The sequence below is a fragment of the Hemicordylus capensis genome, chromosome 5, assembly GCF_027244095.1.
Source record: "Hemicordylus capensis ecotype Gifberg chromosome 5, rHemCap1.1.pri, whole genome shotgun sequence".
Taxonomy (NCBI): domain Eukaryota; kingdom Metazoa; phylum Chordata; class Lepidosauria; order Squamata; family Cordylidae; genus Hemicordylus; species Hemicordylus capensis.
In genome coordinates, this window is record NC_069661.1 from 45043540 (window position 1) to 45055728 (window position 12189).

General features: G+C 41.0%; 1 protein-coding gene across 3 annotated transcripts in view; it reads right to left on the reverse strand.

Annotated features, from left to right (window-relative positions):
• The window catches only part of NDNF (neuron derived neurotrophic factor), a 45522-nt gene extending 34241 nt beyond the window's left edge, over positions 1-11281 (reverse strand). Inside the window, exon 1 of one of the 3 annotated variants that reach the window (XM_053257149.1) lies at positions 11015-11281. The gene's annotated coding sequence lies outside the window, so the exon portion shown is untranslated. Of the gene's footprint in view, positions 1-495; positions 565-10749; positions 10969-11014 lie in introns of those variants that run through there. The other 2 variants (XM_053257147.1, XM_053257148.1) reach the window with 2 other exon arrangements.
• Positions 11282-12189: the final 908 nt, after the last annotated feature.

Below are 12189 nucleotides of genomic sequence, written 5' to 3' on the forward strand. Positions count from 1 at the left end.
TGGAACACATGAAGTAGAGGGGAAAAAGAACTATTGCTATTTTTGTTGTTAGATTGCTGCATCTGGGAGTTCTCCACACAGCAGGCTTTACTGTGAGTTTTCCGCTAGGCTTTACTGTGAACTAAAAGTTATCCCCAAAAAACAGACACAAAAAGTGGATTTTTTTTACCCCGGATATAAATCAGGCTGCACTCTAACGCAGAGTGAAAAACCCGAATTGTGTGTGAAGTGCTCCCCAATAGCTTGCAGGGTCTTTGGGGTAAATCTGCCCAATATGTGAACACACACCCTCCATTCCAGACGAGATACAGCTAAAGGGCTTTAAAAGTCCTGTGTGAAAAACTTCCTGGGAACAACATCAGTATGCCTGATCTCTGGAGTATTATAAACAAGCAGCCTCTCAATTATTAGATTCTATTATCTAGAGCTCAAATTACAACTCCGATTAAACTGGAGTTATCATAAACACCACAATGCCATTTAACAATTAATTACCTTCAATTAGTGGGATTTATTCAGAGTCCCTGTGGTATATGATGGTCTGCTATATAATGTTGAATAGGAAGTAACAGCAACATTTGGGACCTTTCTAGGTAGAAATAAGCTTCACTTAGATATTTCATTGGCAGTTACAAGAACCAAATGCAGCATGATTCATTCTGTCCCAAAGGAGGTAGGCATCATGCCCAATAGGTGCCCAATCATGAATTACCACCCAGAATCCAATTGTCTATAATCAATAGCTACACTATCTTGTGGACAAAGCATATTCCCCAAAGAACTCTATTCTGCAATTGTGTTAACTAGTGGACTGCCATTGGATTGCATTGCAACAGGCATATATCCATTGTGCAAACCTATATTTATCTCAGATGTCCCTCGTTGTTATGCAACACAAGGAAGCCTTTCTTTTATTTATTAAACACAAATGAACTGTCCCATAATATAGCCTGGTCACATCCATAGTCTATGTACTGTAGTGGAACACAATGCTGCTCTTCCTAGACAAAGGCTTCAATCCTAGGCACACTTGCTTGGAAGTAAGCTCCAGTGAAACCAGTTAAGCTTACTTCTGAGTAAACACAGAGAGGATCAGAAATTGAACATACGTGTCATGCACTAATATCCTGTGCCTGTAGGTATTTTTAAAGGAACAAACAGACAGAAATGCTCTTCTAACTCCACTTTTGTGACCAAGAAGGGAAGCATAGGTTATGGAATTCAAAAAGTCAGGTAACAAGAATTAATGTGTCCTCATTAATAAATTATTAAAGTTTAAGTATAGATTAGCCCTGAACACATATGTCCAATTGGAGCTGACACTTGGGGCAAATTACCTGCTAATGGGTGAATGACAAGTGTGAACAAATTGTAAAAATATTAAACTACAAGTGGGCACCTATATTTGTATATTATATTAAATAACAGCAAATAACTGCAATTATCATCAATGTATTATTGACTCAGTGTATATTATATTATTAGCTAAATTTAAAAGAGGCAAACCGAATAAAAGGCAAGTATATGGCAACATCTTCCTTCAATCATATATGAACCTGTTGCAAAATAAAACTGTTGCAAGAATGCAAGGTTCTGAGTGTATAATGTGGAACAGTTGTGGTTCTGCATGCCAATTCATTATGACCTTTTAATCTTTTACATTCATAATAATAATTCTAAGGTTAATAAATTAATCCTCTAAGAAGCAGATTGTAGTTTTTGTTTGCTCTCCTTCCCTATAGATTCAACAGCTGACTTCCTCCAGTTTCATGTCATACCCAGTCTTGAGTTTTGATTTCTTCCCATGGGCAGTTCATCAATTTAAACTGAAAATACTTGTTCCCATAGTGATACCCCACTGCAGTTTTCTAAAATAACAAATAATCTCCTCATGTTTCATATTTCTTTCTAATATGCATAATTTAGTTTGATCCTTGTGTACTACAAGAAACTCATTAAGCAAATATATCTGTGCATACAAAACATTTTTGCCTTAAAAATCAGAGACACAGAAAATCACAAAAATCACTAGCCAGACACAGACCTCTAGTCAAGGAAAAATCTGCTGGTGAGAAGGGGACAAAAAAGAGTTCCTTTCACATTGTCAAAACAAGAGTATAGCTTATACATTACTCTGTGCCACCAACTGCTGCTCCAGTAATTGTTTTCCAGTGATTGTTTTCCATGAACAAGGTATATTTTACACTTAAGGCTGCAAACCTTAGCTCATATGTCCTATGCATGTTTACTCAGAAGTAAGTCCTACTGAGTTCAGTGGGGCTTTCACTCAAGCAAATGTACATAAAGCGGCATTTATTTATTTAACATATTTGTATACTGCCCACTACCAAAGTCTCTAGGTGGTTTACAACAAGACAACAAACCAAGAAATTTGAAAACAGAACATATTAAAACATATCCATAATAACTGCTAAATAGCTAAAAAGCTTGGCTAATGAGATGTTTCTTTAGTTGTTTCCTAAAAGGGAATGGGGATGGAGCAGCTCTAATTTCAGCAGGAAGTGCGTTTCACAGCTCTGGGGCAACTACAGAGAAGACTCACTCTTGAGTCATCTTCAGATGAGCTGGTGGCACCCTCAGACAAATCTCTCCTAAAGATCTTTATAGGCAGTGGGGTTCATAACAAAGAAGGCGTTCGCTTAAATACCCTAGGCCCAAACCATTAATGGCTTTATAGGTAATAACCAGCACTTTGTATTCTGCCCAGAAACCTATTGCTAGCTAGTGCAGTTCTTTTATAACTAGAGTAATATGGTCTCTTCGGGAAGTCCCGGAGACCAGTCTGGCAGCAGCATACATATGGAAACAAGTCCCACTGAACTTAGGTAGCCTATTTAGGTAGCCCCCTGCTAACTGGGTAAAGAGGCACCTTTTACCATGGTGATTCTCTTTATTTAGCAGGGGAAGAATAACTGGCCCTATCTACCCCCAGCACAGTACTTCCAGTTACTGCTGCTGGTGTGTGTCTTATGTTTCTTTTTAGAATGTGAGCCCTTTGGGGACAGGGATTCATCTTATTTGTTTGTTATCTCTCTTTGTAAACTGCCCTGAGCCATTTTGGAAGGGCGGTATAGAAATCAAATTAATAATAATAATAATAATAATAATAATAATAATAATAATATTTCTGAATAAATATATTAAGGATTGGAGTATTTCCCGCATCTAATTGTAATTGCAGCTTTATTGATTTTATTCTCACTTGCTCCACTGCTCATGAGTACAGAATAATAGACATGTTTTTATATACCATTAAGACTAGGCATATCAATGAACACTGAAATGCAGAGTTTTACAGTATGTTAGACAACAGTGTTGCACAACTGTATATGTCTGGTAAGAGAAACATGGCCTATATTAAAAAGTCTACAGGTACTTACAGATTTTTTAAGATCAAGTAATAAAGATAACATTCCTAAAAAAAAAAAAAAAAAACCAAAAAAACCCCACCAGTCTTGAACTTACTGCTACCATAGAGCATATGAAAACACACATTCTGCCTGTTTTCTTTCAAGGAGACACACTTTTCTATACATCTAAAGTCCACTTTATGAGTACAGAATGAAAGACACAGAGGAAACAAACACAAACAAATGTGTTTTTTAAGGCAGCACAGAGTCATTTAATAACAGTACTGATTTCTGTGTATTAGCCAAGTTAGAATATGATGTCTCTGTTATATTGCCTCTAGCACTAAAAAAAATCTCAAACAGTGTGAAATACTAAATATACATGTTTAAATGCAATAATTAGTAGAACTATCTCTTTTTTTACAAGGGCTGGGGAATAATATAAATACCTGTATATTAATCACATTAAATTAAGCTTTCACCAAAGAGAAAAGTCTTAAAGAGAGGACTGGAAATAGCCTCTAGGAAAGAGTGATGCAACGTTTTTAATGCTTTTAAAACTAGTGCAAAATTTAATGGCCTTGAATGCACAGTCAAACAAGGCATGCTTTTCCCCAAAAAAGCTCTACTGTAACAGAAGCTAGGACCCAGATGTTCTGTGGTTAAGGCTGTCGCTTCCTTGCATGAAAGCACCACAAAAGTGAAACATAGTCCTGGCGCTCCTTCATCTAAACTTCAGTTAGATTTTTGGCTTGTTTTTCTAGCAATGTTTTAAACTGACAGGCGAAGCCTAGAAGTTGGTCTTTTATATAATTGTGAAGTGTATCCTTCTACAGAATGAGATTTTTGTTTATTTGTTTAATCACTATCCTTCAGAACATATTTGACAGGTTTTTAAAAAAACCCACCCAGAAAAGGACAGGTCTGAGCTTTCAAAAATCTTTTGCAAATCAAAGACAAATGCTCCAACACCTTTCACATAAGCTTCTGTGTCCAGTCAACATACATTTTACAGGGATCGTGGGAAGTTAGCTTGTGGCTGTTAGCAGTGCGGCAACACATCAGGTCATATTTTTTAAAGATATCTACATCTGAAATATAGATCTACCATTTATATCAGACTGTGATTTCCCCCCCCAAAAGTGCCTTCAAAGCTACCTAAGGGGGGGAAATGCACTTGTCTTGTTCTTCTACAGGTGAAACTCGGAAAATTAGAATATCGTGCAAAAGTCCATTAATTTCAGTAATGCAAATTAAAAGGTGAAACTGATATATGAGACAGACGCATTACATGCAAAGCGAGATAAGTCAAGCCTTAATTTGTTATAATTGTGACGATCATGGCGTACAGCTCATGAAAGCCCCCAACTCCACAATCTCAGAAAATTAGAATATTACATGGAACCAAGAAGACAAGGATTGTAGAATAGAACAATATCGGACCTCTGAAAAGTATAAGCATGCATATGTATTCAGTACTTGGTTTGGGCCCCTTTTGCAGCAATTACTGCCTCAATGCAGCGTGGCATGGATGCTATCAGCCTGTGGCACTGATGAGGTATTATGGAAGACCAGGATGCTTCATTAGCAGCCTTCAGCAATTCTGCATTGTTCGGTCTCATGTCTCTCATCCTTCTCTTGGCAATGCCCCATAGATTCTCTATGGGGTCAGGTCAGGCAAGTTTGCTGGCCAATCAAGCACAGTACACTGTATACTTTTCAGAGGTCCGATATTGTTCTATTCTTCAATCCTTGTCTTATTGGTTCCATGTAATATTCTAATTTTCTGAGATTGTGGAGTTGGGGGTTTTCATGAGCTGTACGCCATGATCATCACAATTATAACAAATTAAGGCTTGACTTATCTCGCTTTGCATGTAATGCGTCTGTCTCATATATCAGTTTCACCTTTTAATTTGCATTACTGAAATTAATGGACTTTTGCACGATATTCTAATTTTCCGAGTTTCACCTGTATATCTCCCCCTTTTAAATCAACCAATTTGTATTGCTAACCACCAGACTCTCAGTGCTGAGACAACTGATGAGGCTGCCTTAAAATTGACAGTGTTTTAAGAACTGCAGTTACTTTATATTGTTTGCATCTTGTATTGGAAAGCTATATTTTTGAATACTGGACAATTTATTTTGCTGAATTTTATCTTAGTTTCAAAAATGTCCATTCATCAAAAGTTCATTTGTACAAACAAAGATAAAGAATAATGGGCAAGGGAAGGCACAAGTTGTCCATCAGCACCAATCACCACCATATGCAACAGTCAAAACAGTCAGGTATACAACCTTATTTCTGTCTACATATATTTTGTTTTACTGTAAATTGAAATGGCACAATGTAACCCCTGTTCAGTCTGAGACACTTTCTGCCACAATAGCTCAGGTGCTGCAGTGATTACTCAGCATATCTTAAACAGATGCTACTGGTCAGATTCACATTAAACACTCCTTAGTAGTAATGCATGACAGCAGACAAGTTCTGAGGTTCCTAAAGCAGAAATCCTTCACAGACTTGTTCATTGCCTCTTGGGTTTCATTTGCATAACAGCAGCTACTTTACTGCACTGCATTGCTTTTTTCTGACCTGTCCTTAAAGCCTGTATAGAGAATCAGCTGTGACAAGACTAAAAGACTGTGGTCTTACTCTTTATCATTGTGTGAATAGTTCGATGGGAATCTGAAACATGTGTACAGCAGATAAACTTCAATAACTGTTTTCAGCTTTATATTTGACTATTTCCCAAGAGAAAGTTAACATGGAAAGTGGCTCTGAACATGTTTAGAAATAAGGGAACATAGTTCATTCATATATAACAGAAAGGAGGGTCATGTTACATGAAAGGAGGCACATCGTGATGCATGTGTGTCCATGGAGCCGCTGCCAAGCAATGCTCTGCTGTGTGCTGTCATATAGTCCTGGTTGAAAATACATGCAGTCATCAGCAAACTATCAAACATCTGCCTAACATGCATGGAACAAAATCATACCCTCAAATTAGAAAAGTACTTTTGTATTTTAACGTTGCATGCTTCACTAAGTGTATTTTTACCCTAAATCAGTGATGAGAACACTGCAGACATCATGTTCTTAACAAAAAGCCAACATGTCAATAAATTATGCCAGATATTTTCTCATACATATTTTGGAGTTTATTCAAGGTGAGAAATAGCTAACTTTTGAAATGTCAAAATGCTAAAGGGAAAATTGATCCCATTCACTCCTTTTAAAATAACACAACCTATAGAAACAAGAATTTAAATAACATGTCAAGTTTCTGATTATTTTTAAATCAGCAGAAAAAAAGCAATTTTTGTGCTAAAAAAATTTGTGTGCTAAATTTATTGAACAATCTTACTTGCTCCCCAATTGCAAAAGTGCTAGACAGTTCCAAATCTATAAACCAGCATTCCATTTAAAATGTATATTTCTACTCACTGTTGTTTTAAGTGGATCAGAGAAGACAAGTTAATAAAGACAGGAAATTTGCAACCTGCTGTTTTTCACTTTGTGCTATAATAAAAACATTTTTTTTTATTGGACACATTGGTTCAAAATTGTGTTCTGTTTCACCAGAAATGGCTAGTAAAATCAGTAAGATTGGTCATTGCTCTAGAGTCCACCAAGATATGCAGTTTTGCCTGATATAATCAAAGCATAGTAATTATAAATGGTTGACCACCAGAGGGTAAAGTTGGGAATGAGAAGGAACATGTAGGTATAAAAGATGGGGAAAGATTGAACAATGTTTCATTCACACAATTTGCTCTACTATTATCCTAGGAGATTGATCCAGGATTCTTGATAATTCCAGTTCACATATTAATATTTGAGTTGTGTGGGCATTCCAACATATAACTTATCCAGTTATATGTTGGAATGCCTCTACAGGATCCATTCTGAAAGGTATTCCATGGATGCAGATATCAGATATGGCCATGAACAAGCTAAGAATTGCAACATATATTCTACGTTTTATAGCAACCATCATCACTAAACAAATTGTCATTGAGTTGTTTTATGAAAGGTGAAATCAGACTTACAGTCCAATCCTCTGTAGGTATATTAAGAAGTACATGTCACTATGTTCAATGAGGTAACTTGTGAATAAGTGTTCATAAGCTTACAACTTAAAGCAACTGCTGTGCAGGCTTAGTGGGGAATAAGCCTCATAGAAAATAGTTGAACATACTTCTGAATAATCATGCAAAGCTTGATATATAAAAAACTGTCTGTATTGGATAAACATCTGATGATATCAGCTTGATACTAGAAATTTTGGTGCAGGTTCTGTTAAACCAGTGAACATCTGGAGCAATTCAAGTGATATTGGTTTCATTGAATTTGAAATCAGTTGATACAGAACTGAGTATATGCAGTAGTGACTCAGATTCCTGAGAAAAATTCTGTAATTGGGACTTGATCCTATAGTAATATTACAAACCCTTTGCCTGGTACTGGCTAGCAAATAAATAGGTTCTGTATGAAGTAGAAACTATTCTGTAGGTTCTGTATGAAATAGAAACTATGAAATAGAAACATCTCTTTTTAGTCAAGCTTTTTAGCTATTTGGTCATTTTATTTGTATTATTTTAATTTGAACTTTTTTCTATGTTTTGTTTTAAAACCTCTTGGTTTGTTTTATTGCTGTAAACCACTTAGAAATTTCGGTAGTGGTGGTATTCAAATATGTTAAATAAAATAAATAAAGTATTGCAGTAATGGGCTTCCTGTCTTCTTGCAAAGCAATCAGCATCCCTGTGGAGCAGAATACATAAGTAACATGAGAACTGTGATTTTGTAGAATTATTTAAAATGGCCTTCTCACTGTAAACAAATACTTTACTAGAAATTGCCACTTCAAAATATTTTTTACAGGCAGGTAGGGAGAAACCAGAAACTAAACTATCCTCTCCTACACCCAATAATTAACTCCCCTTTACTAGAGTGACCCACTGTGGTGGTTTCATAGGCAGCATTCTCTTTCTCTGGCATTGGCAAGAATATTGTATTTATCTATAACAATAAGCTAACCAGCTTGAGGAAGATATGATACTTTCCCACATGACTGTTAAATAGGTCCAGAACAAATAATCTTGTGGTGAAAGCTTTTTTAAGAGCAGGGTTACTCTTCAATTATATACTCTTTGAGAGATAAAAGTTGTATCTGCAAGTGATTAAGAGGTACTTTATAGTCAACAGTCTCCACTTTTGAAATAAATGTGTAATACAAGCCACACATATTTCATACTCATTTCACACAGCAACATCTTTCTAGCGCCTTTCCTTTAATTGCTATGAGTTAAAACAGGGCAACTGCCAGACCCAATTGCTAGGTGAATCCATGGAATTTTCCAAAAGTTATAGAGTGAAAACAAACAAGAAAAACCAACATTCTCCAAAGGCAAGCTTGTTGCTATAGATTGTTTGGTTAGAAATAAATTACTAGTTTAAGGACTTGGAGAGGATTGAAAATGTAACTTTCTATGGCAGCTTTAAAAAAAATTGTTTCTTCTTTTCTGCTCCTTAAAAATATATGAGCTTTTGAAAAAGCACAAACCAAAACTCATCTCTAACACCAGCTTTCATTTAAACAGGCTAAAGAAACCAAAGTGACTCAAAGAATGAGGACAGTTAAAATCCCTGCACATATTCTGGCAACATTTTAAATAACTGTTTAAATTCCAGCATGAAGGAGCTTGTTTGGATTTTACTTTGGTCAGGCTGTGGTGGTGATGTGGGCAAAGAGGCAAGTGCCAGAGTCCCATATCCTGCAAGTGGTTAGGCAGGAAAAGTTTGGAGACAGCTGTAGGGTCATGCTGCTGGAAGGAGAGGGAAGAGGAAGAAAACAAGCTACATTTAAAGACCAGGGTGTATCTTCCCAACTTCTTCCTTCTTTATTTTCTTGTCTTTTTTGTGTGTTCCTTTCTTTTCACAATCATTATCTTCCTGAAAACAACATGCCATAAAATCCTAAACAACTGTGTTTTTATGAAGAAGTTTCATAGAGACTAATGCTCCAATGGGGGAGGATTGTTCCTTCCACTAGCGGGGTGTAGAAAGACTGTGTGTGTGTAACACAGAGCTTTTCAAAGTTGGTTTCCCAGTTGTCATCCCCAGCCTTTCCTGACTGTGGCTGGGATTATGGGAGTTGTAGTCCAACAACATCTGGGGAACCAAGTTTAAGAACTCCTGGACTAACAAGCACACTCTTCTGCTACCCGAACACAATCAAACTGAGTCTCCTGAAAACTAATCACGGGTGACTACGTTGCTTTCTATCCAGTGGCTAACTTTTGCTCCTGATGTAGATTCGCTCGCTAGTGGGACGTTGTTCAGCCCCCCTCATCTGCTGCATCAAGAACATCTGCAGCCTTCGGGACATGGGACGTGGGGGGGAGGGAGGCTATGGGGCAAACCAGAGTACGACTGTGGAACTGCGCCTCACTGGAAGAGCTCCTCCCCGTACCCTCCCTACCCGCTACCCCGGCGCTGGCGAAGCTGAACTCGAGTTGATCCCGTTTTCCCTTCCAGTGGCACCGAGAAAACAACGCTTTGACAAAATCGAGAAGGAAACGATACTCGCCCCAAAGAGAAGAGGATATGAGAGGAAGATCACCAGCAGGATAAGGGAGATTTGCCTCATACGAAGACTGAGGGGCCGAGAGGGAACATCAAGCATTAGAGGCGGCGGCGCCGGGCGTCATCCTACTCGACTCTCACAGAAATGAAGCAGGATTGCGCCTTCTTTGGGGGAGGGCTTGTTCCATGGAAGATCAAACCACCAACCTGCTCGGCCAAATTTATCCCCATCCCCACACGTGAAATAATATATATATATTTTAAAAATCTATACCATGTAACGAATTAATTAATCTAGAATAAGGAGCACTCCCGTCCTGGGATCTTCTGACATTCGAATCAGAACTCTCAGAGTATCCAGAAGCAGGCACTGAGATAGTGTGGGCATGGGAGGGGGTTGGGCCGCTTTTACAGCACCCCAAGTCCGGCACTCCTAAGTCCACTTTAATTGATCTAGCATCCGACACTCCCGCAGAGTCGAACCCAATAAGGCCAATCCCACTGGCCCACTGCGTCCCAACGCGTCCCTTTCTCTCTCATCCGGCCCGTTCCCCATTCGCCTCGGAACTGATGCTGAGCCTGGACGGGAGATCCCTCGGGTCGCAAGCCAGGTGCAGGGCTAGCCAAGCACCCCAACCGATGGGTTGGGTGGAGACTTGTGTCTCAGGACTTCCTGTCATGGTCGCCCCCGGAGGGCGAGTCTGAAGCTAGATTCTGGGGCGCACAACTCAGGGAACTTCGGGGGAGCCGTGCCACCGCCGATGGCGCGCTCCCACGCCTCACCTTCCCCTCGCCCCGCGCCGCTTGGAGTTCCACCTTCTACAGCCGCCGGCTCCCTATCTCCCAGCCCTGCTCTGCTCCCGCGGAGGAGCCTGCTACTCTTGGAGCGCCCCCAGCCGGGCGAGAGAGCCTGGCTTCTCCAGCGCAAAGCGCTCCGTGTCAACACAATTCATCTGCCGTGCCCGGACTGCCAGAGGCTGCCTCCGACCTGAAAACCGCGCATAAAGCTCGCTCCCGCTCTCTCGACGGCTCTTTGCTTTCTGCTTACCTGAACGGCCAGCCTTGATTGGCCCGCGCCGACTTTTCCTCAAGTAGTTCCTCGCGCGCGTCCGAGGCGAAGATGCGGATGGTGGAGTCCGGCGGGTCGGGCAGGGAGTGCGCCCCAAGACGGGCTCCGAGGAGGACCGAGTCTGCTGGGGCTTCCTCTGCGAATCCTCCTTCCCCAGCAAGGAGTGGAGGAAAATGTCCCTCTAAGTCGTAGCCCCCACGGTCACGCGAGTCACGCTGGGCAGCGGACGGGGTCTTTAGCCCCCTTTTAGCGGGGAGAAGAACGGCAGGCTAAACCCGAGCAGGTCCTTCCCATTCTTCAGGAGTCCCTTCACAGAGGCAGAAGGAACCTCCCAAGAGGGTAGAAGTGGTGATGGGGGGATAAAAATATTGCGTGATAAAGCTGGTAAAAGGGGCAGAGAGGTTCCCTCAGCTGCTCTCCACCGGTGCTCCGTATAGTGAGACGATTAGGATGGTGACTGGTTTTTGTTTTTAACCCAGTTGAGGGGATGGCGACTCTCTTGCGCGCCTCGCTCGCTCGCTGCCTGCCCGGCTGGCTGAGTTAGGAGTGTGTTGTTTGCGCCGAATGTCACTTGAGTGCAGCCTGGAAAAGCCGCTCCCCCCACACACCCCTCCCGCTACTTTCCCTCCCTGGCCCGGCTGCCACACACGCTCTTGCACACACAGCGCGCGGGGCCGCCGAGCACCAACCAGGCGCCTGTGCAACGCCAGGCGAAAGCCTATCACAGCCGCCTGCCCCTGCCGCCTCCCCTCCCCAAATCGTGTCAATTGTCCCAAAGGGAGCGCAGCCCACCCCTCACGCGCTCTGAGGCGGGCTTGCTGCAGCAGCCGCAGAGGCGTTATTAACCGTGAACGCTATAGGCGAGGGGGTGTCTGTTTAATGCACGGTAGGAGGCTGGGTGCTAGGGCTCACGGGGGCTTAACCCTTCTCACTCGACCTTTCCCTGTGCCGGGACAACTGAAGTTAGACTTTTGAGTTTGACGCACAGCCGCAAACAGTCTTCACACGTCCGTGGTTCCAGAGCAGAAGAGACTAAGCCTGTCTGGTGCGATGAACCTGCCTTATCCCGAATCCGACCATCTAGCTCAATATTGTCCAGTCCACTCCAAAGCAGAGGTCCTTCGGCAATCCTGGGAGCTTATAGTGACGTCCTT